We start from the raw sequence: 7,787 nt of genomic DNA, 5'->3' as shown, positions 1-7,787 counted from the left end.
AGGACGGTCCCTTGGAGTCGGGCACTGCAAGCTCAACTAAATCACCTTGGACTCCAACAACAGCTCTAACAGCAGGATGGTTGTCGAGGAACTGCTTGGAATACAAGATCAATGACAGGGGAGCAAGACAAAAAAGGGAGAAAGAGAGATGGATAACCAGATGGGGGTGGGATACACTTACTTCACCTTCATGCATGAATACACACACTCACATACACACTCTGTGCTGACTCTTATCTGCAGCCTGAGGGACTCAGTCAGAATCAGCGAGGTCCCCCGCACAGAAATAGTCGCCATGGCTCTCCAAGCCTCTTGATTACTTCTTTAGATCTCAGCAGGTGAAGGACAATATTGTTCTGGCATTGTATGAGGAACCGAGTTTCTACCCCATAGGCATACCTCACATTTGCATTTGTTTCTTTGGTTTCACTTAAACCCCTAAGAGACTATAGTATATGGATTAATTATGCATATTTTGATTTGGAAACCTTTTCCTTCGGGATATATCTACGTTGATCTGCTTTAATTATGCGTGTGTGTGTGTGTGTGTGTACCTGTAAATGTGTGCACACTTAGTGAACCAGTGTTCCCGACTGGCCATGTGAAGTGATGTGTGACGCTGGTAACTGCAGGCTGTGATGGGATATTTTCCTTATGAGTGACTGGGCCAACGCGTCATTCTCTTCAGGCTTTTATTTCCTTGCCCTACGAATCTGATTGTCCGTGTGTGTGATGTATCATGTGTGTTTGTTCGAGTGTGCAGGACTTCCTTGTTGTATCATGTGTGTGTGTTTGCATGGAGGGACAAGAAATGGGCCTGTCAGAAGTGAATGATCAGACTAATCAGGTGGAACACAGCAGACAGCGGGATTAAGACGCACTGGAGAGAGAAAGCCCAAATATAGCCAGGGTCAACAACATTGTGTGTGTGTGTGTGTGTGTGTGTGTGTGTGTGTGTGTGTGTGTGTGTGTGTGTGTGTGTGTGTGTGTGTGGTGTGTGGTGTGTGTGTGTGTGGGTGTGTGTGTGTGTGTGTGTGGTGTGTGTGGTGTGTGTGTGTGTGTGTGTGTGTGGTGGTGTGTGTGTGTGTGTGTGTGTGTGTGTGTGTGTGTGTGTGTGTGTGTGTGTGTGTGTGTGTGTGTGTGTGTGTGGTGTGTGTGTGTGTGTGTGTGTGTGTGTGTGTGTGTGTGTGTGTGTGTGTGTGTGTGTGTGTGTGTGTGTGTGTGTGTGTGTGTGTGTGTGTGTGTGTGTGTGTGTGTGTGTGTGTGTGTGTGTGTGTGTGTGTGGTACACCCAGTCTTGTGATGTCCCATGATAGACCTTTTTTCACACTGTAATTACTTTAAAGTGTTATGACGTGGTAGGAGTGTCAGAAAATCCATCGTCCACATCACTAAACCTTCTTTTCTTTGTCTTGAGTCTTGTCAGGTGGGAGTCTGAAGGTACAACTGCACGTACACACATACACATCAACAACATTTACACTGATATCCATTATTATCTCCCTTGGACAGCCCATCTAACAAGCAAGACAAACCCTTTTACCGGCAGGCCCTAATTGCATTAACTGTTAAGCAGAAAGAGTTGTTTTGGAATAAAGCATGACACGTTGTTTACCTCCCATAACAATCAACCCATTTAACGTAAATGAACCTTACAAGCCCCTAATGGATAGATCATCAGCAGAGGAGACAACAGCCTGTGTTTATCTCCGCCATCTATCCATTTAGGTAACCAATCACTCAGAGATGTACAATCTCTCACTCTTTTGCCCTGACAAATATTGATGTGGCTTTGGTTTGTAATGTGCCAGGATCAAAACAATCATCAATATTAATGGCCACTCTATTTGGAGATATTGCTCACATTCATTATCATCCATTAATGTTTGTTTACCTCATTTGATTGGACCTCCACAAAGGCATATCATGCCCTCCTCGACATTGCGTAGGAATCCTGAACATTTGGAGGCTTATCGCATTGAAAGTCAAACACACCCCCTGAAAGTTAGCCTTATTAGTTGCTATTTCCAATCAGTGGCATGCTACAGAGATCCTCATGGCACCACCAGGGCTAACTTTTATCATATTTCATATCATGTTGCTATCATTCACCTCATTACACTTCCAATCAGACTTGCACAGCATTGCCAAACGGTGGGAATACATTTTTTCTTTTCTCCTCTTTCCTCTAAAGATTGTTAGTTTTTCTCTTTGTTATCCTCATCGCTCGTGTTCCTCCCTCCCTTCTTCTATCGCGGCTGTCTCTCTTGAGCTGCTCTAATTAAACACGGGGTCGTGGTGGTACAGAGTCTTACAGCCGAGCAGAGCAGAAAGGCTTTAATTCCAGCTCTCAGGATGGAACTCTGACACACAATGGCCCTGCCATCCTCTCTGCCCCCCCATAGATTCCCAACTGAAAGCCCTCTCCTCAGGCAGCTTTTTAATAGGCCTCCCCTCACCCAACACACACACACACACGTAAAACACATATAAACACACATGCATAAGACACGCAAACACACATGTACCCACGCAGCAATAGCACAGACACACACTTGAGCCATTGGCCCCCTGTGTGTGTCTGTCACTTGTTCTCTGGCTCACACTGCTTTGGGCTTTTTGAAGTGCTCCTAAGGCCAGTAGACAGCCTTTTTACTTTCCACATCATGCAGAGGCACCACTGCTAAGCTAGGCCTAGTGCTCTGACCAGCCAGTCCTGGAAGAGCAGCACTCAAAGGCAGACTTTCGAGTACTCGTGGTTTTGGCCATTTTCTCCACATGATGTCGATTTTAAAAGCACTTCGTGCATTTGGATTTAGCGTGAAAATGTATTGTGAAAGCAGGGTGTCTTGACTGGATACAGTTTGGAAAATGTGTTTTTTATTTTTGACAGAAAAGGAAATCTCAAAGTAGATTTGACATTTGCCAACAACCACCAACATTTTAATAATTCCAATTTGGCTTAAATTTGCTATATAGCTTAGATTGAGTTGATTGGCTTTTACTCCAAAAACATTAGCTATAGATAGTATTTTTGGATTTGTCATCAAAAATAAATAAATCTGGCGATACTTTTAAGGTAATTGTCTACAAATCCCTCCAAAAAAATCAACAATGAATTGATCTTAATAAGTGTGCGAAGTAGACCTCCTTTGTTAAATTATAAAACACATCATCGAGCTACACAATGGCAGCGTGTTTCTTTGTTTACATGAACATAAGCTCTTTCATTTGTTTTTTGTATATCCTGCTGTAATTGTAAAGACTAGTACACCAAAACGTGTTTTAATCTGCATCTGAAAATAGTCCCCAACATATGCACGACACCACCAAATCCTTCAAGGAATACTTTACCTTCTATACGTATAATAAAAGCTTTTTCTTTGGCTGTATTTAGAGAGGTGAACCTGGCAGAAAGCTTCTTTTAGGTTATGTGTGGGTATGTGCTGTTGAGGATGGGGGTGGCGTTAAGCCGTCTCCTGTAAGTCCAGGATATTGGATCGTTGTGGATGTGTTTTTGCCCTGAATGATAATTCTGCCTGTTGGAAAGACTAGGGGTTGTTGTGCAACATCTTGGCACTCGGCTCTTCCCTCCTTTCCGTGCCATCTTATCCCCTACATCACTCTCTGTCCTCGCTCCTCTTTTTCCTTCCAGCTATCCTCCTGCAGTCCTTCGCTCTTCTTGAGACTGGAGAATGCCCGTAACAACACAAAGAGACGGTGTTCAATAAGGATGGGAAGAGTCAGAGGGAGCTCATCTGCTCAGTGTGACGCCCATTACGTATTGATCTGGACTCTGTGTGGAGCAGCGAGGGCACGTTTGTGTTTTCTATCTATATAGATGAAAAAGCAACAGGAGGACGTTTCTGGCTTTGTATTGGCCTCGGTGTGTTGATCTGATTCCTTCTCACTGATAAACAAGGGTGGTTGGAGGATGGCTTTGGAGTAGAGGCAGAAAATCAGTCCGCTGATACAGCAGACCTCTCGTAGAATCTGTCTCTGCTGATGTGTATAGACTATAAGCCCATTGATCTGAAGGGAGAATTAATTTGCTCTGGCACTAATGCGGGAGGGAGCTAACTTCATGTTGTTAGCCAACGTCAGATCCAAGCTATGTTCAATTAAGCCCGGTAACAAAAGCAGAGTGCTGCACTTACAACTGCCCCACATAATCTGATCCATGGGACAGAGTCATATTGTTTTTAGTTTTTTTGTAGTCATGTGAAGTGGCCTGTCTTTGCACAGGTGTGCTCTGATCAGTGATTCATGTCTGATTTGATCTAAAAGATCTCTTTGTGAAGAAATATTGCTGCACATGGCGCAAGCTTTTGTTTTAATTATTACTTCATTGTGCCTGAGGGTAGGTCTACAACTCCAAAGGCTGTTTCTGTGTGTCTGTATGTATTTGTGCATCAGGGGCTTTCCCAGGCTCAGGGTTTGAGCAGGTGGTGAGGGCCCCCTCGGCTGTGATGTGTATGTTCGCGTCAACCTTCGGGGAAAGGGTGTGTGTCGGGGTGTGTCTTAGGGTGAGTGTCTGGGAACATGTGATTTCCTTATGACAAAGCACTGTAATAGCAGGTTAGGCGTTAGTCATAAAGCAATTGGGATAATCCACTGGTTTACCAACAAAGCTCCCAGAACACCCACACTGTAAACGGCCTGAGTCAGGCTTCACAAGGGCATTGATAAAGAGAGTGGAAAGAAACAAATAAGTGGAGAGAAATACAGTTGCTCACTTCGACCTAGACAATGCTGGTTGGTGTTCTGTAACTAGCAGATGGACACTTTGCTGAGATAATCTTTAACCTAAATATGTGATGCCCTCGCTACAAGAGTTTACAGTCAGGTGTTTACAGTCTCAGTAAGTGAATATGCGCTTAATAGGCTTGCTGCAACTTGCCCCACTCTCCCACCCCTTCTCCAAAACACTTTTTTCGAACACACACACACAAACACACAGTCTGGTAAGCAGATGAAACCTGACAGATAAGCACCTTTACTTGCAGGTGCTGGAGCAAGGCCTGTGCATCTTAAAGAAGCACATTGGACAGATATTCATCTCACTCTCTCCGCTTGCTCTTAACACTGTTCTCTATCTGTGTCTCTTGACTCTTTCTCTCTGACAGGCCTGAACCAGCGTGTTGATGCTGCGCACGGTAATAATAATACTGAATGACATCAACCTAGATTGAATATCGTCGAACTCTAATTTCTATATTCCGGGGGGAAAGCTTGAAAGTTTATTTCGACATATTTTTCTGCAGGGGTGGTTTCTTTGATGGGATCCGTGATATTATAAATGTTTGCAGGCTGCAAAGTTGCTTAAATGTTGCCTGTGAAAAAGTTTAATCCAAATGTGTTGTAAAATACAAAATACCTACACATTTTGTTAGCTACAAACAACATTAGATTAACTTTCTTTGATGCTCTTCTTGACTTTACATTGCTCTCACTGTTCCAGCCTGCCAGAATAGGGCGGCAGACATATTGCAAGCCTAATGACAGTGGGGGAAAAATGTACAATGGCGTTAATGGGTATAAATTAGCATAACTTTTGGGATGGATGGAATGAATACTCTTATTTTATGTAACAGCAAGCTCCTATTTGCTTTAGTGTTCGTACCTTAGCTTACTTGCTAACATGTTACATTTCACCACTGGCTATCTGAACAACGTGCTAATGGCCAGATTTTACCCTGTGATGTTTTGTCACCAGGATATCTTTATTAACGTTGATTGCTTTTGTCTTTTTAATATTTACTGTTGTGAAACAGCCTACAAATCCACCATGTTAAGGATTTATGTTAATTAAAGTTAATGATTGAAAGGCTAGACAAGCTAAATGTACACTGCCTTCTATTTTGTATATTTATATTGTGTATTCAATATATATATTCTATACTAGGTATATATCCTTCATTATTGATATGTATATTACCACTATTTTTGTATTTTTTGTTTATCTTCTACTGCAGATATGTATATCTTTATTCTTTTTTATTTTATTTTATTATAATTCATGTGCAATGTCTTATCTATGCTGCTGTGACCAACACATTTCCCAAATTGGGATCAATAAAGTATATCTTATCTTATGTTAAGCTTCTCAAAGTAACAAGAAACCCCCTCTTGTCACATCTAATTCTTTATAACTAGCTGGCAGAAGGAAGATTTTATATTGATGAAAGTGGTGAGTTCAAGTGCTGGTGAGAAACAAAACATAAAACATTCATCATTCTAATAGTGCACAACATGGCAACTGAATTACCGTAATGAAGAGAAAACATCAGGAAAGACAAAAAGCAACACCATTAATGCTATATTTGTATTAGACTTTTTTTCTGGACCCTATTGCTTTATAGAATTCATTGCTTTTGTGGACTTATTATGAAATTATATCAATGTCTTCCATATTCCCCATTACAATAATGTCTCATGATAAAACACAGGTGGCGGTGCTAATTAAAGCAGAGAAAGAGGTTATTATGTCATTTTCCAGAGGTTATCTTGGAGCACAGCAGCAATTTACCTCAGGGAAATCTAAGCAGCCATTATATAATATACCAATGAATTAAAATCTCCGCGGCCCAGTTCTCTCCCTCCTGCCATCTCGCTCACTGTCTCTCTATGTTGTGTCAGAGCCGTTGATTTGTAGAGCTTGGCTGAAGAGAGAGCTGGGAAAAGTCCCCTAACTGAACTCTGTGCTTTTTGTATCTCTCATTAATCTGTTTTGTTTAGAGTTTATCCACATCCAAATGTCTTTTTCTACTCAAAGGCTACAAGTCCCTTCCTGCCGGCACTTCTATTCCTCATATTTCAACGATCCCTTTCTCTTCCTTGCTTTTGCTTGCCTGCCTTTTAAGTCATTTTTCAAAGCAATTTTGCCATTAACTAACTGTCAATGTAAGGGTGCTTGGCACATGGATTAGACTTTGATGGCGTTTCCCGACTGTAGAGGCTGTACTGTAAAAGCATCCTGCAAAACGTCTTTTCAATCCAACTCCGAGAAATGTTGGCTCCTTCCCTGTCATTTAATTCTGCTTTCAAATGAAGCATTACCCAGACACAAATTCGAATGCATCATAGAGGGCATATGAACTTACTAAAGCTCTCACAAAAAACTCTTAAGTACCTTTCCATGACCGAGGCTTGTAAATGTATTTGTTGGTTTCACCGCTGGGCTTTTAATAAATAAGGTCAGGAAAGAGTAGAGAAGAATGATTTTCAGTCTAAACGCCATTCATGCATTTCCCAATAGGTCTTGCAGAGAAAGCCAGTAAGCAGATAAATAGACCAAATTACTTTGTACATGTGTTAGTATGAACTATCTGAAGTGTTTATGTTGGCTTCTCTCTATTCTCTGCTTGAGAGTTTCTGTTTCAGAGCAGATTTTTATTTGTTCTTTGAAGCTATTTACTTTCATCTTCCTGCATCTAGATGTGTGACCTTGCTGTGTCCCACTGAAGCCTAACTAAGAGATGTTGTGTTTTTTAAGCATCTGCTTTCTCTTTCCCTCATGAACTGAAATTAAAGCACACATGTGCACGGACATACGGAAACACAGACACACACAGAACTGGAAGACAACAAACGCATGCTTTTTGTCCGGTAACAGTCGGTGGTGGTAATGAGAGTTAAGTGTGTCCAGGCGGATGCACAAGTGAATGAAACGGCTACAGAATCACTGGCTGTGTTTGATTTTGCCTCCACTAATTCAAAGAGACTATCTGATAAATTGAGAGGATGGGATGTACATCAGAATAGCAAGAGGCGCCTCTTTGTTCTTCC

Source organism: Trematomus bernacchii, unplaced genomic scaffold, assembly GCF_902827165.1.
Source record: "Trematomus bernacchii unplaced genomic scaffold, fTreBer1.1, whole genome shotgun sequence".
Lineage (NCBI taxonomy): Eukaryota > Metazoa > Chordata > Actinopteri > Perciformes > Nototheniidae > Trematomus > Trematomus bernacchii.
Note: the sequence above shows the minus strand (reverse complement) of the source record.